The sequence below is a fragment of the Callorhinus ursinus genome, unplaced genomic scaffold, assembly GCF_003265705.2.
Source record: "Callorhinus ursinus isolate GAN/ISIS: 27379988/994484 unplaced genomic scaffold, GSC_fseal_2.0 scaffold62, whole genome shotgun sequence".
Lineage (NCBI taxonomy): Eukaryota > Metazoa > Chordata > Mammalia > Carnivora > Otariidae > Callorhinus > Callorhinus ursinus.
In genome coordinates this window covers 5,273,382-5,296,151 of record NW_027397124.1, presented here as the reverse complement: position 1 = coordinate 5,296,151, position 22,770 = coordinate 5,273,382, and the positions used below count along the sequence as shown (strand labels likewise).

At 50.9% G+C, this 22,770-nt stretch overlaps 2 long non-coding RNA genes across 5 annotated transcripts; one reads left to right on the top strand and one right to left on the bottom strand.

The window, feature by feature from the left end:
• The first annotated feature begins 5,682 nt into the window (after positions 1–5,682).
• On the top strand, positions 5,683–11,510 carry LOC112834397 (uncharacterized). 4 transcript variants are annotated; one of them, XR_003210885.2, is made up of 4 exons: positions 5,683–6,468; positions 6,740–8,095; positions 9,736–9,900; positions 11,373–11,510. It is a non-coding gene; the product is annotated as an uncharacterized lncRNA (long non-coding RNA). The 4 variants fall into 4 exon arrangements; XR_003210886.1 differs by lacking the exons at positions 9,736–9,900; positions 11,373–11,510 and having other exon boundaries at positions 5,683–6,049; positions 6,259–6,468; positions 6,740–9,233; XR_012376040.1 differs by lacking the exons at positions 9,736–9,900; positions 11,373–11,510 and having other exon boundaries at positions 5,683–6,049; positions 6,228–6,468; positions 6,740–9,233.
• Positions 9,229–16,891, bottom strand: LOC141371243 (uncharacterized). The gene is made up of 2 exons (XR_012376041.1): positions 16,749–16,891; positions 9,229–11,822 (listed from the first exon to the last, which is right to left on the bottom strand). It is a non-coding gene; the product is annotated as an uncharacterized lncRNA (long non-coding RNA).
• Between the last annotated feature and the right edge of the window lie 5,879 nt (positions 16,892–22,770).

Below are 22,770 nucleotides of genomic sequence, written 5' to 3'. Positions count from 1 at the left end.
GATGAACAAGAGGTAACCAGGTGAGAGGTGGCACAGGTGTCCTGGCAGAGGAAAAAATATGTGCAAAGACATAGAATCAAGAGAGACTATGGTATATTCAAGTAACTAAAAGAAGCCCATTGGGGCCAGCTATTTGAGGTTGTAAGTACTGAGAGAGGCGCCAGGAAATATGAGTAGGACCAAGGTCATGCAGGATATTTTAAGTCATATAAAGCAGTTTGAAATTATCATAAGAGCAATGGAAAACCGTTGAACGGTTAATAAAGGAAGTCATGTGAGAAGATGAGATTTAGGAAGATTCCTCTGGTTGTCTTACAGGTCATAAACGAGGGTGGTTTGCTAGGAGCCAGTGCAGTAATAAGGACAGTAGATGATGGAGATGTCAAGCACGTAGTGAGTGTGAAAACGGAAAAACTAAGTGGAATGATTAGGAGATTGAATACATATTCTGGAGACTGATTTGATTGGATTGAGAACTGAAAGAAGGAAAGGGGACAAGCATGACTCCCAGGTTTCTAGCTTGAGCAACTGGTGGACTGAGGAGCTATTTACTGAAATAGTCTTAGAAGTTGTTGGTGTCCTGCCCGGATCACTTTACAGGCCACTACACCCATCTGCCAAAGAACAGAAAACTACCTTCAGCCAAATAGAATCCAGGAGCTGCCTCAGGCAGGAGGTCACACCCCCAGAATCCTGCAGCTAATGAACAATTGGCATAGAGGTACAAAAGGCTGGCTTTTATGCTTCAAGGTGGGACTGGTTCTGGGGGACCCTTCCTGCTCCAGGGCTACCTGAGAAATGAAGCTATATCTGGACTCCAGCTCTATGCATAGGTCCTTCCTCTGGTCTACCCTACTTCTCTTACTTCCTTTCTCCTAAAACCACTCCTTCAGTAAAGCACAGGAGCCCAAATCCCTGTCTCAGACTCTACTTTTAGGAAACCCACCCTAAGGTAGTTGGTACAAAGAATACTCTTCAGAGCAAATTCTAAAGATGAGATTCTGGAGTTGATCGCTTGCCAACTAGCTGGCAATGAGGACGTTGTTGGTGGTGGTAGAGTGGGAGATTTGAAAGACCATGCCCTGATGTAGGAGAGCAATTGCTCACCTGTGGGCCCACTGAAAGGGATACAAATTGAAGGAGATGCACCGGTTTGTGTAGTATCTCTGGCACTTGAGAGGTATGGGACAAATAGTAATTAAAGGACTGTGGGATTGGTGGTTACTACTGATCATCATTAATGCACTAAAGAGAGAACATGACAGGCTTAGGCAATCAATTATCAATTCAAAGCAAAAGGTGAAAGACAGAGGCTTCCTTGTCAATGTTAAACAAACAAACAAATACACTAATAAAAAAAAAAAAATCTCCTATAGCCAGAAAGTAACCAAGCTGTAAACTAAAACCAAACTCAAGACTTTCAGTAAAGCAAACTTGTTACATCAAAGTCAGGGCCTGATACAGGTTGGAAGGGACTGAGTGGGACTGAGATGTGGATGGATGTTTCTGGGGAGATGTGCTAGATGAGCCAGATTCCCCTGAACTTCTAAGGAACCCAGTCTAAGACAGAAATAGAAGATGAGCTCAGCTTACAACACGCTGAGTAGAGGTGTCTATGAGAGTTTCAAATAGAATTAATAATCATCTTGGGCTGCCTGGGTGGCTCAGTTGGTTAAGTGTCTGGCTTTGGCTCAGGTCATGATCTTGCGGTCCTGGGATCGAGCCCCGCATTGGGCTCCCTGCTCAGTGGTGAGCCTGCTTCTCCCTTTCCCTCTGCCCCTTCCCACCCCCCGCTCTCTCTCTCAAATAAATAAATATAATCTATAAAAAAAAAAGAGAAAGAGAGAGAGATGGACTGAGCCAAAGACACTAGGGCAGAGTGGCCAGAGAAAAGCAAGGGAATTCAGAGGAGAAACTAAAAGGAAAGTGTGTGGTCGGGGGGAGATGAGTAGGGTAAGGTGTGTGTGAAAGGATTAAATAGGGCAAAGTGACCTAATGACCCTGGTGAGGGTCCAGGGGTGGTGGAAGCCAGACTACAGTTATTGAGGACCCAAATCAAGCTTTTTAAAGGCGTTTGTCTCTGAAGAGGAGGTAAGAGAAAATTGGGAGCTGAAGGGAGATGTTAGGAAAGGTTTGTCAACTTGTGTTTAGGATGGAGAGACTTCAGCATTGTGGGTCAGTGAGACTTGGGACCAGCCTGGCTACCAGTCAGGGGAGGGACATCTCCGAGACATGGGATAAGGCCAGGATTCCAGTCTGAGTCCTGCTCTGCCACCCCCTCAGGCAGATTATTTTGCCTCTCCAGGCGTCATTTCCATGGTAGCCTACTTCAAAATACTGCTGAGGGTAAGTCAGAAATGCACGTGAAGGCACTCTACCAATAATAACCATTATTTCCAAATAAGAAAGGCAAAGGAAGACACCTCCAAGCTTTTCAAGCCCAAGAGTCTGCGAAATAGTTGTGTGGACGATTGAATCAGGGGAATCCTGACAGGAAAATTTTGGAGAAGGGACAAGATTGGTTCATGCCGGCTGATACTGAAGTCATGGCAGGACAACAAAAGTGGAAATACTTAGCAGCTATGGGGAGACAGGGCCCAGATGCAGGAGAGCAATCGGGGATGGCGAGAGACTGCTGTCGTTCCTCAACCCAGAGGTGAGCAGGAGTCAACACCAGGTTGTGTAAAGCTTGGCAACGCCACAGAAGAATACCCCTAACTGCTGTGCATTCAGCAAGTACTTGGTGTCGGGCCCTTTACCTGTGATATCTGCAAGCCCCATGATTATCTGCACTTCACAGTTGAGCAAATGGAGGCCAGAAAGGTCCCCCAACTAATAAATGACGCAGCTCAGAGTCAGACACAGTCACTCTGGCTCCCAAACCTACATTCTTTCCACTACCTCATGCTGCTCCCAAGCATGGTGTCTTAGGGGACGAGGGGAAACAGCCCCCTGGACAGAGGACTGATGAGAGGGTGTGACGTATGGAGGCTGAGAAAGGATAGAGTTTCCAGACTGTGGAACTGGCAAGCAGTGCCCCAGACTGCAGACAGTAAGGATGAGGGCTGAGAATCACTACTCAGTGATTTGGTGGGCAGAGGGTTCTCCGAACCGCAGACAGTGAAGGCGGTGGGCCGGGGCAGGGCGGTGGGGGGCCTCTGTCAGTAAAAACCAAGGTGCCCACAGAGGAGTAGTCCCGCCTCCTCCCATATCCTGCTCTGGGGCTGGTGGAGAAGCTCCTTCAGGAGGCCTGCTGGCCGCTTCACGTAGCTAATCAGGGAAGTAAAAGCCAAAGCACTCAGCCTCACGCGGCTCGCGACTTCATTAGGGACACTAGCTTCCAAATGTGACAACCAGAGAACACACTGCCCGACCGGAGCACATGTCTGCCCCAAGACTCCTCCCACTGCTGTGACTTCTGTCAACTTCTGGGGGGGGGGGGGGACCCGAGCTCCAGAGAGAGACTAGGCCGGCCCTCTGGGAGGCATCTGTGTGTGACCCATGACCTCCCCAACAGCATGTGCCTCTGGGGGAGAAAACAGGGTACAGGACGGAAACCTACGTAGCATCAGCATGTCGGGGATAGGCAGAAACCAGTGGGAAATGATGCTGGGAAAGAGTAGCCAGAGGGGAAGGAGGACATACAAGACTCCAGGTAGGGGAGAGGTGAGCTGAGGCTGAGTCCCTCATTCAAGTGCCTCCTTTGACCCAGAGCCCTGAGGTGCCTCCTCCTCTCTCTAGACTTGCCGTGCTGGCCCACAGCTTTCCCAGCCCCTCCAGCAGATTCAGCCTTATTTCCTCCTTCCTACCTCGTTTTCTGAATTCACAGGCCAGTGAGTGTCGTCCTTAGGAGAGAAACAAGGCTCTGGACTCTTCTCTCCCGTTCCACTTCCGCACCTCACTGGCTGCAGGTCAAGAGAGGACAAGCAGAATTCCTCTGCGGGACGGCCTGGCGCCCCGGCGCCTCTGCCTGAGAAGCTTCCAGCTGCCACCCCCGCCACCACCCCCCCGCCCCCGCCTCCCCGGAAACACCAGCCTTCTCATCAATTCCTCAGGTGAAGAATTCGTCTCTCCTCTGGTTCCTGTCCGAAAATATAAATGTACCTGGACAAGTAACAGAGTTTGTCTCAAACACTCTAGAGCAAATCACTGAGAAGACTTCTTTGGTGTGTCTTAGATTATATACTTTGGGAGCCCCGGACAGCTGGAGTTGACACCAAGAGATGGTTTAGGGAACAGAAAGGGAAGGTGGAGGGGCTGACGAGAATTGTAGCCCGTTACGCAATTATGTCCTGCATTAACCTCATCCCTTGGCTTGGGTTCAGTGGAAGTTGTAAGGATTCATTTGTAGCCGAGGCTGTAGATGCTCCAGCCATATCCCCTTGGCCTACCTTAGAACTCACCTGAAGAAATTTTCCAAACAGTGGGGAAAGTCAGATATCTGGAGAGTTAAAGTCCTGCAGAAACAAATGGGAGTCCATTTGTTCTGAGGGTCACCAGCCTAACTGGCCCCCAGTTGCCTGCAGTAATAACCCCTTCATCAGTGCACCTTTTATTGCTCACCTTTCAGAGTGCTTGAAAAAAAAATACTCACACCCAAACTCTTGTTTCAGATTTTGTTTTGAAAGTCCATATACAATGGACTTTCCCTGTTGTTCTTCATACTGAGGAGGGGAAAAGTAGGGAGTTGTTTGCTTCACAAACAACCCACAGACCAACCACAGACCATAAAAGCAAAAGTTGTTTGCTTCACAAACAACCCACAGACCAAGAATTTAGACATATACATCAAAATTTTAAATGCCCATATCCTTTGACCCAGTAATTCTACTTCTAGAAGTTTCACTTAAGAAAACTAACAGACTGTGTGCAAAAAACGTATGTGTGAGGATGTTTATTACCATGTAGAAGAGTAAAAATTGGGAAGCAACTTAAATTTCCAGCAGTAGCAACTTGGTTAATCTTATGCTGCCATGAGAAATAATGAATTGGGGCGCCTGAGTGGCTCAGTCAGTTTAGCATCTGCCTTTGGCTCAGGTCATGAGCTCTGGGTCCTGGGATGGAGCCCAGCGTGAGGGCCCCCTGCTCAGCAGAGTCCCTTCTCCCTCTCTCCCTTTGCCCCTCCCCCCCAAATAGATGGATAAAAAGTCAAAAAAAAAAAAAAGAAAGAAATCGATTTTTCTACATCTTCCCATGTCTATGGTAAGTTAAGTGAAAATGCAGGTGACAAAGCATCATGTGCAGCATAATCTACTTTTGTAAATACTACATTTATGTGCAAACGTGTGCAGGGAAGAATCTGGAAGGATGACAACAAAATGTTAACAGTAGTTATCTTTGGGCATAAGAATTGGGAATTGTGGATCATTTTCATTTCCTTCTTTACACCTTTATGAACTGGAAAAAAAAAACATACTTTTTTTCTTTTTACCCCGAAAACCACTTTTAAAACTATCCCCCAAAAAAATTGTAAAGAAAAGAAAAGAAAGTAATGGCCTCAGCCACATAGAAGTGAATTCCGTAGCTAAAACTTGTGAGAAGAGAACAGAAGGAAGGCATCCCACTTAGCGGGAGCCAGAGCTCGGCAGTGGCTGTTGTAAGCGAGTCAGCAACTACATCTGCTAACCGGCGGCCGTCACGTGTCCAGCATGTGTGGCCCCATCTGACTCCGAGGAAACACGCGCAGCCCCGCATCCATGCTTCGGGTCGCTTGTCGGGCTGGGCGCAGCCCCCTACCTCTGCAGACCTCCTCCCCTCCCCCCTCCGGCCAAGAGCCCCAGCTGGCACTCAGCAGGTCCCTTTCCAATTTGCTGCACTTTCGGGAGTTCGTTATTCCCACGGGAAGGAGGAAGAACTCGTTGCCATGGCGATGTGAGCCTCCCAACCCTGAGACCTGCCCCGGAGGCCCGATCCTTCCCCGCGCAGCCCCGCCCGGCCTCCCTGGCTCGGGGCGGCCACGGTGGGCCCGCCCTGCCCTGTTGGAGAAGGTTTTCAGGCTCCAGATTCTTTGGGCTTGAGGGAAGGAGGGGCCGTTAATTAGGAACGCAAGGTAAGAGAGAAGGGGAAGTGAAGGAAGAAACATGGATGAGAAGGTTTTCTTTACAAGCCCCCTGGCCACTCGGCCCTTTCCTCCCACCCACCGGGACTCCTCAAATGCTGTCTCCCTGGTGGTGGAGCATTTGGCTGGGGATGTCGGACACTCTTACTTTCCTCTCAACGTCTTCCAGGAACCCCCGGGCATTTTTTTTTTTTTTTAAGTTTCTGGAACGTAGCACACTGGAATGAAGCTTTAACCTCTCCTGCCCCTCCAGCCGGGGACTGAAAAGTAGGGGGAGCGGGAGCGAGCGGGTCGGAGCGACCAGCCGAGCCCTGCGACCGGGGGTGGAAGGGAGGCGACGCTTTCTGCGCCCGGCGCTGCACCGCCCTGCCCGGGCCCGGGGCCACGGCGCGGACAGCGGTCGGGGTCAGGTAGGAGACACGCGGCCCGCCGGGACCACCGCGCGTCCCCCGCCCCCCGCCGCCAAAGCCCAGCGGGAGGCGGCGCGCAGAGCGGGCGCGGTGGCGGGGGGGGGGGGGGGCGGGCGGTCACGCGCGCCGCCCGGGGGCTGGGGCTACGCCCCGTCGCCCAGGCCACGCCCACCCCTTGGAGCCCCTGGGCTGCCTAGGTGCCTCCCCCGTTGGCAGCGCGGAACGCCCAGACCTTAGCTCTCAGAACCCTGTCTCCTATTACTCACCCCAGGGTGGCTGCCCAGGGAAAAGCTCCAAGCATATCACTGACTGGCCTGCTGGAAACCCTTTCATCTCTGCTCCATCCGCAGCAGCTCTTTGATTAACTGCCACTGGAGCCTCCAACCATCGCCACGCTGTAAATCCCTGGGTGCCCGCCGGCTCAGATCTGGGGCACGTGTACACCCAGGTGCTCCGCCTTTCTTCAGCCTTCTTCCCTCTTCCTGCTGCCTCCCTATCCTTGAAGCCTTAGGACTTGTGGTGGCAATGAACCTTAGGTTCTTCCAGGAGTCTTTTTCCTTCCAGCCCCTTCGTGCACCCACCTACCCCAACACGTGCCTTTTTCCTTCAGCTACGCCGTTCCTCCCCTCAGTGTCCACGCACACGCGCGCCCGCGCCCGCGCAGGCCTCTTCCCTTCCCTTCCATCAGGCCCGTGAGAAGTCCGCTCCCCCAATGGCGAGAGCACAGGCGGTGGACAGGTGCCCACGCAGCCCAAGAGCAGCAGGCCCACGTGGAAACAGTGCTTTTGACAAGCCGAGGCATCGTATTTCATGAGTGAGCCAAATGTAGAAAGGATTAGCTGTTTCACCCAATAAGCCCACATCTGTAGTTACATTCTGATGGGGATAAAATTACTCTGGTTATTAATCCTTCTGCTTTAGGGTATAAGCTGATCACCAGCTGGGCTCAGGGAAAAAAATTCTATCCCGGCTCCTGCCAGGCTCCTCCCCATCCTCACCTGCCCTGCCTTCTGTGCTGCGTTGTTGCGCTTTTAGGTCTGCAGACCAAGCTGAAGGCCACCAGTGGAGGCCCCTCTGAGACAGAGGAGCTCCAGTCTGTTCTGCAGAGGACATCCCTCCAATCACGTGACTGTGTATTGGGACTCTACTTTCGGCAAAACCTCGCTGGTCTTCACTGTGGCGGAAGCAAAGATGATTCCTAAACGGCCGTGGCTTTTTCCTGCGGAGGAAAGCTGAAGTGGGCGGTCCGAACCCGCCGGTGGTTTCTGGGACTTTCTGCCCTGAGGCGCCCTGGGTGTATCCAGTGGCCTAGGGGGCATCCATTTTGGGCCCGGCAGGATTTTTCTAAGCCAACAAGGAAGGGGTTTCTGTAGCCTTCGCCTCTGTGGCTTCTCCCCTATGGGAAACCAGCAGGACAGGTAGCTTTGTTTCCATCCAGATCCTTTCTTTTTAGACCCCAACTCAGCGGGCACTGGCGACTTCTGGGAGTCTCCCTGTCCCTGGGTGACAGAGGCGCCGTCGATAATTACATGGAACTTTCCTGAGCAAACCAGGGTGTGTTCGCCTTACCTGAGGGGTCCTTGACGTTTGCAAGGGCCATGCTAGGAGACGCCACTGAAACACGGCAGTGAGTTAGCTCCTTCTTGAATCTTTAATCCCTTTTAAGAATTTTAATGGGCATTCTGAGAGAATTTCTGTCTTCTAAAGACATTTCCCTAGGATCACTTTGCTGTAGAGAACTGGCAGACTCCTCCAAAGGAAACTAAAGATTAATATGCATTTTTAAGCCACTCCTGTTTTTAATACTGTTCAGTTCTTATTGCAGTGTTGAATGAAACACTCACTTTTAAAATGAAAACAAACAAACAACGCCAGTCCTGGTCCTCTTCTGTGGACACCTATTTCAGCGCTTCCCCTCCCCTCCCCTGGTTTGCCCCATTTCCTGAAGCCTCTGTATTTCCACTCTCTGACCCTGGATCAGCCCAATGATCTGCTTTTATTGATGCTATCTGTGTCTAAGATGCTGGGAGATAATAGAGATTGTCATCAATAATATTCTTTAAGTGAATAAATCAGGATTGACACTGTGACACAATTATGCTTCCCACCCTTGCTCAGTTGCTCTTCTGGCTTTCTCCTTCCCAGGCCTTCGGTAACCCAAATCTCCATCTACCCTCTAACTCTTGGCAGTGGCCCTAACTTCTCCAAGAACAAAAACCAAAAACAAAATAAACTTGAGATATGAGCTTCTCAAACTTTCTAAACTCTCTTCCACCTCCAAACTACGTATATTCATGAACACCCCTCTTCAATAAAAACTACCCTCCTTTCTGCTCCATCTGCATGGCCCCTGTGGTTGCTGGCATATACTTACATATATGCCTCCTCCTCACCACCTTGCCACAATTTGTTGGCCCACAGTTGGGCTTCTAAAGACTCGAGATGGACCAATGAGAACCTTTCTATAGAATTTTGGGTCAGTCCAGTCTGTCTCCTGTGGCTGCAGCTGTCTGTCTTGTATCCTCATCAGACTGAAGAAGCTGAGGACCTACAGGGGATATAAATATGTTCATCTCTGTATCCAAAAACTAAATAATAAAACAAAGACTTTCTTTCATCTCTGTCCCTCCTCCAGTTTCCAGCCCCTTCCCTCCTCCAGCTCCATTTTCTTACCTCCTATAATACCCATCTACTGCTACCATCTGGTTCCCTCTCCTCTTCCCTCTGTCAACCTAAATAAAGAGGTAAACTGAGGCAAGCTCAAATCACCAGAAATGGGGTTTATTTGGGAATAACAGAGCAACTGCAATTCAGGAAACGTATGCTGTAGCAGCAACAGGCGAGTCCGTTGAGGGTTTGGGGCAGGCTAGATTTATGGGCAAGTTGTGCAAAGAGGGGGATGTCCAGCCAGTGTCCAAGTAGGAAGTTCACGGGCTTGAAGAGGGGGAATGATTCCTGACAGATGTTCATTGGTCAGGAGATAAGTCTCACTCTTCTGTAAGTCAGGCATTTATAGGAAATCAGTTTCTTGGTTCTTAAATTCCATTCTTCTGAGGGCATATGTGGGAGATTCTTTATTCCATATCTTCTGGTTCCCTTTGAGATGGAAGTCTTTCTCCACCCCTCTCCTCACGTGCGCTGCAGTGTAAACTATGCCCACTTCCTAGCATTCATGCCAGTTGTCTGCAGCATCTGGTGTCCACAACCACTGTCTCTATCTTGAATCTTGCCCTCCTCTTGATGGTTTTCCTTCTGGTTCTTGCTTAGAAGCTGTACCAGAATCTAAATATACGAAGGATCTACAGTTCTAGGCTTTTCCAAACTTCGTCTCACCTCATAGAAATGCAACTGGCCTGTGCCGGCCCTCCTGGGGACCCCACAAAGTGAGGACTAACTTATCTAATGAAATCATAGAAGCTAAGGTGTTAACGGGTGAGTTATTTCACTGTTTTGATAATAGCGCTCACAGACTTAGCGCAGGGTCTCTCACACGTGGACTAGAGTGGAAGGAGAGGGTGGAGAGCAGGGGTAAGGGTGGAGGAGGGTGTTAGGGGTATATTATTGAGGGTCTGAGAGTTTTTATCACATTTAAGTTTTGTATTTTCACTTCATGTTAATCAACGCTCGACTGTGCATTTTAATTTACCGTTCCGTTGGCATCAAGGGATTGCCAACTTATAGTGCGGCGTTTTCAAAGTGGAATGTAGTCTCAGAGAATTTCTACTTCTAAAGTGCATCTCTTTGCTCCTCAGACTGGGAAGTACTGACTCAAGGAATAAGCTTCCTTGAAATGTGAGTGCTGTCTATGTTCCTAGCAGCACCGCAGGGAGAGACAGAAATGTAACCCCTGAGTCTTGCCCTCAAAAATTCATAGGCTCATTAGGAAGATGACACTGGAACCCTTAAAAAATGAAATACAAGCAGGCGGTCACAATGTGAGACATGTCACAAAGTGGTATGTTATTAAGTGATGTGGACGACACTTTCTACAGAGGTCAGATGCAAGAGAGCTTTCCCTCCGTGGGAATGATCATGGAGCCTTCTTGGTCTGGGGAGGGTCTGGCCGGATGCCAGTCAGGGAACTGAGCAGGGCTATATATAGATGAAAAGTAAGAGTTAAGTAGCCAGAGAAGAAAGAGAGAGATTCTAGGCATGAAGGAAGTTCACGAAACAACAAAGTCCTGAGCTTGGGATGGAGATCACAGTGGACTGAATGGAGGGTTCTCTTGGGGACAAAGTGGACAATGTGGGTTCCCCTCTATCAAACTGAGTACATACTCAGGACATCAACACAGCAAGGACACCAACAAGTTTTGCTTGAGATTTTGTTCCTTGGTATTTTGAAAAAGTATCCAGAAGTCATTATGGGGAAAATTAGAACAGAGTTGGGCTTCCTCACACTTACATTATGGTTTTTAATAGTGTATATTCACTTCTGTGGAGACAGAGGTGAGACACCACAATCGTATCAGTGCTTGTTCCTCAAAAGGTCTAATGCAGCCTGTTAGGAGAAAATCAAGTTGGGGCCATATTCTAGCGGACTTGAATTCCAAGTGAGGCAGTCAGACCCCGCCCGCCTTGATGTGCAAAGGGCTTCAAGGGCACTGACAACCTCACACTTTCTGGGTCCGGGAGGTTCCACCCCTAGTCTAACACTGGGTTTCAGATCCTTCACTGCGCAGTGTACAAGGCCACACACGGAAGAGTTTTCTTTATTTCGGTGATTTATGCTTCTTCGTTTTATTGCCATCATTGATTGGCATTGGTTGGAGGAAATCATATCCTCTTGAATGCAAAGCCACCCTTGCAGAATATCCCCTAAAACAACTGGTGATGTTTATCGCTCTTATTGGCAGTCTGGAGACAATATTGATGATATTCATACAACTTTTTCATTCCACCAGGTTACCGGGACACCACGTTGTTGTTGTCACCTTCACCCACGTGGTGCTTGGGACAGTGAAGACATGGCATCGTAATGCCTTGAGTCACAGGTATCTGTGAAATGAGTGAATGAGTGAAAAATTAAAGAGGACCCGTGCTAAGAAGAGGCATCCCAAGATTGGCATTGGGAAGGCAGCTGGAGCAGACAGTGGCAAAGGCCTCCTCGGAGCCTCGGAGCTCTCCTTCCCCGGCACAGGTCAGAGGGGATATTCAGTCCTCCAGTTGTCTCCCAAGAGAGAGCCTCTTTCTGTCTTTTCCCTGGAGCTCTCTGAGAAACGTCGCACCACCTCTGCAGCCGGGGGTCTCTGCCTCTCCAAGCTTCAGCGCCATTCTTCCCAATGGCCACCGCAGCTCCCTCAAACTGCGGTCTCAGTGCATCCATCTGCCTGCTCCTTCGAAGCCAACAGCTCCTGTCAGGGCCAGGGTAGGACTGTGGTGAGAGCCAGCCCAGGCGGAGAGCCCACAGAAGGCCCTGGTGGGGAGGGGGGAGAGGCGTGTGCAGAAACACCGCTCAAGGTGATGGGGATCTGCAGGAGGCGGAGAGGGGCCCCAGGGATTCACTCGGCAAGAGTAATTACATTGAACACAACAGATCTCGGGGCCAGCATCACTGCCCAGAGCATGGCCCTGAACGAATGTGGATTGCTTCAATTATCTGGGCATCTTGATGAATGGGCACGGCACACGCTCTGGGGAAGATGGGAGGAAACGAGCCACAGATTAATCACTCGTGGCATCACTGAACGGAGGGTGTTTAGAGCCCGCGAGAGCCCCGGGGACAACAGGTTCACAAAAGCAGAGAGGGAAATGGAAAGCAATCAGGGCGCAATTAGAAAAAAAAGGGGAGGAAGCCAGTCTAACAGCGAGGCTCATCTTTTTTAGACGAATTTGCATAAAGGTAGTGACAATGGAGGTAGCCCTGGTAGGGACTAGGGACAGATAGTGGGGTTCTGTTATGGGAACTGCCTGCCTCCAGTGGGGCCAAGGGCTGGGCCCCAAAGGTAACCCCAAACCAGAGAAGGAGGGTCTCAGAAACAAAGGTAGGGGTGTAGGGAGGAGCAAGACAAGGAGGCAAGAACTAATGAGAGCAACACTGTGGAGGCTTCCAGAGGAAGAGGAGGTAATGTGCCGTTCTAGGCTTTCCTAGGACTCCAACAGTGCGCCCCATTAGTGGCGTCTCAGGACCTCTCTGCCCCCAAAGTACTACCGGGTAGGTGAGCCAAAATAATGAGAATTATTTTTCCTGGAGAAGTGTTTGGTTGTGTAGGTCCAGCATGTAACATACGGTCTATCATAAATGTTTCCCGAACGAGTGAACACAAATAGCTAGCATTAGTTACACTTCTCCTGTGTCAGGCAATATGCTAAGTGCTTTACACAAATAAATTTAATGTAATTCACACAATCTTCCTATGTGGTGTTTTTCAATTCCTCTTTTAGGGGTCTTAAAAACCAAACAAACAAACAAGTGTCAAATAAGTGAAGTAACTTGTTTAGCCAGTAAGTGACTGTGTGTTGGATGCGAGGAAAGAAGAGCAAGGGGGAGGGGGCGGAGGGGGGGGGGGGGTGGGGGAGAAAGAAAGCAAGAGAGGAAGGGGGAGGGTGAAAGGAACATCTTAAGAAAGGCTGTGAGAAGTCTCAGAGAATTTCTTGTGAAAATCATTTGACTTAGCAAAAAAGCGCCTGGCACGTGGATCCACTTTAATTCCTCTTTAGTACCAGGTGTTGAGTCCTGTGAAGAGCTGTGAAAACTAGCACAACCTCACATGGGACTGAAAGAAAATAAACCAACAGGGCAGGATTTTAAGTGAACATAGAGAATACGACTCTCACAACCCTGGCTCTTCGGGCTACTGACTCCTGCAGCCTTTGGCCACTGCACGGAGACCATGGGAGAGAGGGGTGCTGGTGTGCTCACTGTCCGGCTTGCTGGTTGTCGGGAGACACGATTCTGTGACCCTCCTACAAGCAGGGTTTATTCAGAATAAGAACAATAAAAACCACTGAGGGACTGAAGGGAAACATGAATGAGAAAATAATCAGATGACCTCACAGATGTGCACACGACATCATCTGCCTCAGGTGCAGAGAGGCAGGACACACTTTGAACTCTGAGTCCCCTAGCAGCCTGAGCAATGAGGGAAATAATCGACTGCAAGGGCCATGGTATCCATGGGACAAAAATAAACCCATGGTTTAGAGGAAGCACGGCTTTTTCTGCTGCTGAAAGCTCAGATTTTTTTTTTTTAATTTTATTTATTTATTTGAGACAGAGAGAGACAGAGAACGAGGAGGGGAGGGGCAGAGGGAGACAGAAACTTTACAGAGCCCGAGGGGAGGCTCGATCTCACGACCCTTGAGATCATGACCCTGAGATCACAACCTGAGCCGAAACCAAGAGTCGGACGCTTAACCGACTGAGCCACCCAGGTGCCCCTGGAGCCCCAGATCTTTTTGTCTTGGCAGTGCGCACAACAGTGCCCTGCGACGATGATGCAACCAGCAGGTCTCGTGTTTGTGTGCCTGGACGCCATGCTCACCACTGCAAACCTGCAGCAGCAGCCCCTCAGGGCATGAACGCCAAGGCATCACAGCCCCTGCTGCAGGGACAGCACCTTCCTTGCTGTGGCCGCGACTGCCGCTTCCTTGGAGCCAAAGCCCCACGGGAGAGGAGCAGCTGGGGGCTTCAGAAGCCCGCCCAGGGAGCACCTGTCTTGGAAGCCTTGCTCCAGGCAGGTAGCTGCACCTGGCCCACTGCCCGAGTGGCCGGTCCCCAGCCCAGGGACAGGAAGGATTCGGTAACCTGGGAGGAAGCCCTGACCCCCAGGGTATAACCCCCAGGGGACAGGTAGAAAATGCCATGGCAGGACAGCCGCCAGCGAAGGGCTGTCCACTCAGCTCCCTGTGGGAGGCCTGGAGCCCAAAGGCGATCCCTCAGCGGTGGCTCCACAGTCAGATCGTGGCCTGTTTTCCTCGGCTGCTGAACGGGGTCCTACAGACGCAACACGTCAGATAATAACTTGGATTCGATTAACACGGGCTGAGCCGTTTTTAGGCACCGGGGTCCGCAGGGTGAGCCGCACTCTCCAGCTCAGTGCGTCCCCGCTCTCAACTCCCAGGCCCGCCCGTTTGTCGTCTGCCTGCACCGGGTGTCACCTCCCGGCTCGTCTCCTCCTGCTGCTCTAAGGACCCTCATCAGATCTCCCCTTTTCTGGGGCTGGTAAAGACAACCTGGGCTGCAACTCCTTTGGACAGTCCTCTTCCGATTCAAAACAAGACAAGGCCTAAACAGACCTTTAAAAACAAAAACAAAACAAGACAAGGCCTAAACAGACCTTTAAAAACAAAAACAAAACAACCCTAGATCGCTAGATCACAAAAATGCAGGCACTTCGCCCCTTTTCACCTTCCCTCCTTCCTTCTTGCCCAAATATTTTATGAAGAATTTGCAGTGTTGCCTTCCTCGGCACGAGGGGCTCCGAGGGGGACAGAACACAGGCCCCGGGCTCAGGAGCTCACACTCCGCTGAGCAGGTGGGCACCTCCACTCCTGGGCAGGAGGGGCTAGCGGCAGGGTGCTGGGGGGCCGAGAGGAAGCCCCCGCCTCCCCGGGGGCTGTGGGAGTATGGAGAGCCAGTGTCAGCTGCCTGAGAAGTTACATGTGAAGAAGGGAGGCGAAGGCTGATGCGGATGCTGAGGTTAATCTGTGTGACAGGCCCTGGCAAGGAGGGTGCCGCAGAGGTAACCAGAGGCCTGGGTGGCGGCTCAGGGGTGTGAGCTGGTTCCCAACTGGGCACAATTTTGTCTAGAGACAAAATGTCTGCAGACATTTTTGGTTGATGCAACTGGGTGTGTGCTGAGGGTGGGGAGGGTGCTGCCGGCATCTACCAAGAGACTAGAGATGCTGCTAATAACCCTTCAATGCACCCAGCGCTCCCACAGCAAAGAATTAACTGCCTCGGAATGTCCAGAATTGAGAAACCCCTAGCCTAGAGGCATGAGAAGCCACTGAGGGCTCTAGGCAGGGCAGTGAAATGATTAGAGATGTGTTCCTAGCTCCCTCGTCCATACTGAAGAAGTTAGGAAACTATTTTTTTTTTTTTTAACCGGAATATAGCTCGGGGATGGCTGTTGGAACCAGGGAGCTGAAGATCTAGAATGGAGGGAACTCCTTCCCGAAGGAGAACCCCCAGAACGTCTATTTCTTCATCTGTAAAATGGGGTGTGAGATTTGCTTTATTTTATTTTAGAAATCTTTTTATTAAATAAATTTTATTTAATACTCTCCTTGACTTATTCCTGTGTTACTGAGATGACCAAATACCATAGTATTTATGGAAGGCTTTGTGAAGTGAAAAGAAATGTGGATGAAAGATATTTTTGTACCATAAAGAGCACCTTTTAACAATTACCCCACTATTGTGTGCTAACTCTATTAAAGTAGAAAATATAATTAAGCAAAAATGAGGGCAATAAAGCTCACCCATCATTTCACTATCCAGAAATAACATTTGAACATTCAAGTGTATATTTTTAGCTTCCCAGACTTGTGTGTGTGTGTCATTTTTTTTTTTTACAGTAAAAACTGGGATCCTACTTCCCCTACAAATATGCATTACAAATAGCATCCTATATCAATAAAATGTTTCAAAGAGTGTCCTCTGTTGTGTATTTCAAATTTTCCACATTCACGAGGAAAATTGCTGGGAACTGCAGCTCCTTGTTGAATTTAATTCAATTAAAGCAAAAAGTGGCCCTGAGAAATGCTCGGCTCAGCCAGCCCCGTGCCCTTACTACTGCTGGGGGGGACATTGCCTGGGATCCTGGAGTTTCAGGCAGATGAGAAGCAATAAATACTTCCCACGTGGATGGAAGAGTTGGTCGTACCTTTGTCGTGGGAACTTGGCTTCCTGCTCAGGAATGCGGGAAGGTGGACAGGTGGCCCACCCTGCGAGGCACTTGATGTATTTCAAAAGCGCCACAAATGTCCCCTAAAAACTGTTTCAGCACTCCCAGCTGAGGCCACTTCTCCAAAGCCCAGCCAACTGGGAATGGTGGACCTGTAACTTGCCTTCCTCCAACAATTAATCTGTTGACTTAGAAATTATGACATAGTAACCTGTGACACCCCTCCCCCAGAAGGGGCTGAGCAAACCCAGAAGATGTGCCCTGACTCACCCAAACTCTTTTTTTTTTTTTTTAAGAGGGAGAGAGTGTGTGAGTTGGGGTGGGGGGAGTGGGATGGAGAGAGAATCCCAAGCAGGCTCCAAGCTCAGCGTGGAACCCGACCAAGGGCTGAGATCATGACCTGAGCTGAAATCAAGACCGGACACTTACCGAGTGAGCCACCAGGCCCCCCGACTCATCCACACTCTTACACAGTTTCCCTCGTGGTGAACCGCACAGGGTGGAAGGACGGTGGCCCTTGTCTGTGTGTGGTGCCGGACCGCTGTAAGGAATGTGCAGCTCGTGGTTTATCTCTCCCAGAGACGAACTCTAACTGTGAAAACGCTACATTGCCGAGAAGAGAAAACACAGAAATCACCTAAATGTCCAAAACAAAACATGGGACTCTTGTCCCTTGTACATCCATTTCCTGGAATATTAATCTCTCATTTTCACTGATAACTGTTAAAACTACACAACAACATCTAAGATTCTTATGAAAAAAATAAAATACAATAAAATTCTTACAACAGAATATTAAGTGAGAAAAGGAGGGCACAAAATTGTGTGAGAAGGAAACTACTCCTGTGTTTAAATTAGCACTTTCGTATGAAAAAGTGTAAATAGAAATAATCTTCAAACCGCCACAGTTGCTCTGTTAAGCGAGATCATGGAGGGATTTTTCTTTCCTTCCCTTTTTTCAAAATGTTCTGAAACAGGGCTATGATTACTTTCATAGTGAGTATGTTCGCGTGCGTACGTGCCCGGGTGTGCGTGAGTAGGATATTTCTGCGCCGTGTCCTTGCTTCACACATTGTAGGAAGGGAGGGGGAGGAGTGGGAGAAGGGAAGAAACCGTTGGGGCTTAGCAAATGCTCGTCACTTAGTGGGGAAGGTGAGCAGGAGAGTCAAGGAAGGGTCACCTGTGTCCCCAGGTAGCCTGTTTATGTCATCCTTGAGGATCATGCCTGGGCTGACATCCCCAAGACTGGAATTTTTTTCCCCCTCTAAAGATAGCTCTGAGGCGGACAAAGAACCTCTTCCCCAGCTGGGCTCCATGACCCCCAGTAGAAAAAGCACTCCAATGTCACAGACACAGCTGGGACCTATGCGTCCTGATTTCCCATGGCCTTGAGTGTCCACCAGTGTCCCAATCTTTGGCCCCAGACCAGGCAGGAAGAAGAGGGAATCTTTGGAAGACATTGGTCTGCTTGCTGGCTGATCCCTTTGCTCAGTCTATGGGGCTCCAGAATTTTCCTGCTCACCTGGACACAGCTGGGGAGGCCCAGGAGGCGGCATCAGCTCTCCGAGGCACCCTTTCCGCCCGCCAGCCCTGGGGTGGGCAGGATGGATTGGGAAGGCTCTCTTCCCTTCGCTTCCACTTGGGTTGGCAGTTCTGGAAGAGACAAGGGGAAGGGTCCCAGTCTCCAGGTCCTGCCTGGGGGCCGGGCCCCAGCAAGCAGCCAGGAGGTTGGCTCAGGCTGTGGGACAGGCGGTGGGGCCCTGGAGCCCTCATGGCCTTCCTTTCCCTCCTGCCCAGGGCGGCTGCGTGCCTCTGCTCTTGCTCTCACTTCCCTCTCCGTTCTCCCCCCTCGGGGCATGCTGATTATCAGCCTCTGACACCCTGGCTTCACTCTCTTGGTCTCCCTTTGTGTCTTGACCGGGTGTCTCCTGCCAGCCCCAGTCCATCATCCCCCTGGGAGCCTGGCACCGCCCACCCGAAGCAGACAGGTCTAACCCACGCTCCGTGGACCGAGGACCCACGCTGCTGCCCTCCGGCCTCTTGCAGCAGGAGAGAGGCCTGCTTCCAAGCAGAAGGACACGGACTCCACCCTGCGTGGCTCCCTTGTTAGGCTGCAGGGGAAGAGGAGGGGAAATGGCCTCTCATACCCTGCCGAATCCCTGCACTTGCTTCTTCGCTTTTTCATACTAACACCACCAGCTAAGGGATGAGGAGCAAGGAGAGGACAGAGGAAGAAAGGAGCACGATTTTGCAGCTGGGGAAAGAAATGTCCTTCCTGGCCCAGCTTTTGGCACCAAGTGCCGCCCTCCCCCCATGGCCCCCCCCACCGCCCGGAGTTCGGCAGAAAGGGGTTACAGGGAAAGGAGAAGAGAAGAAAATGTCCTCCTCCACCTCAGCATGCCCTGAGTTTGAGTCCCACGGTGGCTCTAAATGGCAGAACCATCTGCGCACTGAGGTGAAGCGGTGACACAGCAGGCCCAAAGAGGAAAGGCCGTCACAGCCCGCGCTCCAGGAATTCGGAGGCCTGGATTCTGGAGCCCATGCGGTGTGTGTTATTCTTACCACAAACCAGAACTATGTTCCTTTTTGAAATGGTTGGCTCCACAGCTGTTTGAAAATCCCCTGGTACTTGGAGACAAATGATCCAAGTCAGGCTGTGCTAACAGGCCAGTTCTGGAGCCAGGCGAGAGGTGTGACTGATGTGGGCCCACGGCTCCCTCCTCAGGCCCATCAGTCACGGCTCAGTGGAATTCCCGAGGGGCCACTGGACTCTCCGACAATATTGTTTACATTAGAACATGACTGGGAAACTTCCAGAAAGAAGAGGGGTGGTGGAAAGCACGCCATCGGGCCTAGCTGAGCCACCTCGCCCGCGGGGAGGCAGAACGGCTCCAAGGCCCTGTGGGTCGTGGGCTGAGCCCGGTCTCTGCCAGCCTGTCCCTGCGGAGGTGCCGGGAACTTTCCTTAACGTGGGAGCCAGAACCACCTCAGAGGGGAAGGAGCAGGGGAAGCCGCGCCCCTGAACGGCTCCGCATGCCGGTCACGGTGTGGTTTCCCCTGGGCTTCGCACCCCCCACCTCCAAAATCATGTGAGTTCAGCCAAAGGCACCTGCTGACAAAAAAATATTTCTCATTTTTACTTCAGGCTCTCACAGCTAAGATGGCTTTGCCCAGCATGGTGAGGGAGCACAATACCTTGCCCCAGGCCAGGACAGCTGGGGCGTGTTGGGAAGGCCCTGAACAGAGGAGCATTTGGGGAGCCCCAAAGACAGGAGGAAGGCACAGCCACAGAGGCCCACAGAGCTGGGGAGCTCCCAGCTGCTGCAGCTGACAAGCTTGGCTAAAGAAGGATTATGCACCTGTTTAATCTTGAGAGAAAGATTGCAAGTTACGGCTGTTTTGCTCTAACACGCCCCATTAAATATTCCTGGAATCCAAATGCAAAAGGAAAAAATAAACCACTTTGAAGTTTCAGGCAAGGGGCGATCTGGCAGGGTGAGGTCCAGGTACAGCTGGGCAGTCCGGGCAGGGAGGCTTCCTGCCCTGGCCATGCTGGGCTCTGGACAGGTGGGAGACCCACACCGCCCTTCCCCTGCCCTCTCACTGGGCGTGTCTGGGCATCAGTTGGTCCTTGGATCTGCAGGAAGTGGGGAGGAGAGGTGGGTGGGGTCTCGAGGTGCAGCTGCTGCCTGCAACCCGGCGGGGAAGGAAGAGTCTTCGGCCAGGGAGAGTCTGTGCTGCTTTACTTGCTGGGAACTCAGGCCACCCTGAGTCTCCAGCAAAGCAAATACATATATGGAACTCACGAGGAGCTCACGGCTCTAAAGCCTGTAGGTGCATTAACTCATTTAGTCCTCACAACAAACCTGGAAAACAGGTATCATCATTGCCCCTACATTACAGATGAGAAAACCAAGGCACGAGAGATAAAGTGGCTTTCCCAAGGAAGACAGCAAGGAAGTGGCGGGGCTAGGACTTGAACCCACAGTCTGGCTCCAGAGGCCCTGCTTTTAACCAAGACGCTCCACTCTGTCCTTAAGGGAATTTGAAAACCAACCATTCTGCCAAGAGGCAGAGCACACCCTGCTGCACTGGCTCTCAGCCCTGGAAGGTTCCCAAAGCCTGTGACCGGCTTTCTCTCCAGGTGTGAGCCCTCCCGCCCACTGAACACCCCTTCAAAGCCACAGGTCCAACAAATCATCCAGAACCCGTTCGGTGCGTTGTCCCCACCTCCAGAAGCAGAAGAGTTGTGCAAAGCTTGATCACCATTAAAAAGCGAACTAGGGGGGGGAAAAAAGTAAACACAGACAAGGTATCCAGGGCCTCCCACTGGCCAGTCCCAGGATTTATGGGGACTCATGAATAACTGAAGTCTTCATTTCCTTAAAGGCACGGCAAGGGCCATCCCCACCCCCTTCCCGGGCCGAGCATCAGGTCCCTGAAGCCCCTCAGAGTGAGGGCCAGGAGCAAGGTGGTGGAGATTGTTCCTCTCGCCTCCCTGGAGACCAGATAGCAGCCCCCACATTTTTTTAGGACAAAGCTAGTCTTTCCCTCACTGGGGCTTGGGATAAGGCCTCCTTGACCCAACTCACCCTCACCATCTGCTGGAAATGTCCATATTACTGAATTCTCTGGAATACGGTCTCCCTTTCTCCAAGTGAGTCATCCAGCCTTCTCATTGTTACCAAGACTATCTTTCCAGAACACAAATCAGATGAAGTCTTTCCCCTGATTAAAACAGTTTTAAATCTGATGAGTCCAGCTGTCCATAGGATACAGCCCCAGTGTCTTATGATATCATGGGGGCCCTCTGCAGTCAGCCCAGCCCACTGGCTTCTGCCTGCTTTATGCAGCCTGACTAGGGGCCACCTGCGTCATTCTGCTGCTCCCCCTGCTCAGTGACCCCCCCCCGACGCCCCACCCCACCTGCTATCTGTTCCCTAGTCATCCCCCCAAGCCCCAATCAAACACGTCCTCCAGGACTACACCTCACCCCCTCCCTTGGGGGTGGGGGGGAAGTACAGCATGACCCCACACACACCTCTAGCACACCCTCTTGCATAGTGTTCATCTATTCAAGAGTGTGTCTCCCCACCACAATCAGCTGACATCCACTAACCTAACAACATGAACGCTGCTCTCTAGTGAGCTCTAGCCGAGGAAGCCTTCTGAGAGCTCAGGAACTGCATGTGGGAGTTTAGATGTGATAGGAAGGAGGCCTGGGAGGTGGGCATCTGGTCTGGGGCCTTGAGGGGGTGCAGGTACCTGGTGAGCTTGAGGGCCTTGTTGATGGGTGAAATCCAACTTTCTCCGCCTCATGGCTTCCGCCAGGCCAGCCTTGCCCAAAGCAACTCATTCTGCCTCCTGACTCATGTACCCTAGACCCTGCCTCTCCCATGGAGACTTGATCCCGGCCACTGGCATCCCCTCCAGACTGTGCAGAAAGCAGCCCCTGGGCACCGCTCTCAGTCCATCACAGGTAACTCCGGGTCAGCGCTTTCTCCATCTTCCTCCATGAGCAGCATCTCTCCCTCCCTGCTGTTTTCACCTCAGATCCCTCTGGTCTGAAGGAAATCGCAGCTCCCTTGCTGGGAGCATGCTGGTGCCATAGGAGATACTGGCTTTGCAGCCGAATCAATCGGAGTTGGAATCCTGACTCAGCCAAGTGTCAGTTTCCTCACCTGCAAGGCGGTGGTGACAAACCATCGCCGAGGGTAGGTATGAGAAGTTGAAATAATGCATGTAGAATCTCAACTAGCAAACAATGGGCACTCATTACATGGAAGCTCTGGGGTCCAATGGCCCCCTTGTTCTTCCTTTCATGTTGGTGAACAGCAGTGAACTATAATATTAGATCCATGGGCTCTTGAGCAATAGCTCATGGGGGTATGTCCAGGTCACCGGTGACCATGGCTTCCACAGCATGAATATACAGGATGGGAGTAGCCCAGAGCTGGGCAGGGCACAATACCACTTCTGTAAGGAAAAATAGTTAGAGGTCCCTGAGTGGCTCAGTCCAACTCTTGATTTCGGCTCACGTCATGATCTCAGGGTTGTGAGATCAAGTCCTCCATTGGACTCCATGCTCAGTGGGGAGTCTGCTTGAGGATTCTCTCTCCCTCTCCCTCTGTCACTCCCCCTGGTGCTTGCACACACACACACACACACACACACACACACACACACACACACACACACTGTCTCCCTGTAAAATAAATAAATGAATCTTAAAAAAAATAAAGTTATACCTATCAGTGAATAGGGCTAGAAAACACCTAGAAGGATAAATTTTAAAATATTAACATCATGGGGCTATGAGAGCCTTTTTTTCTTTCCGTTATGTGTTTATCTACTTTTCCCCCCACAGTGAGCATGCACTGAGTTAACAATAAGAGAAAAAATTAAACCACATGTGGTAGAAATCTGCATGCAATATGGGTCTTAAATTCAA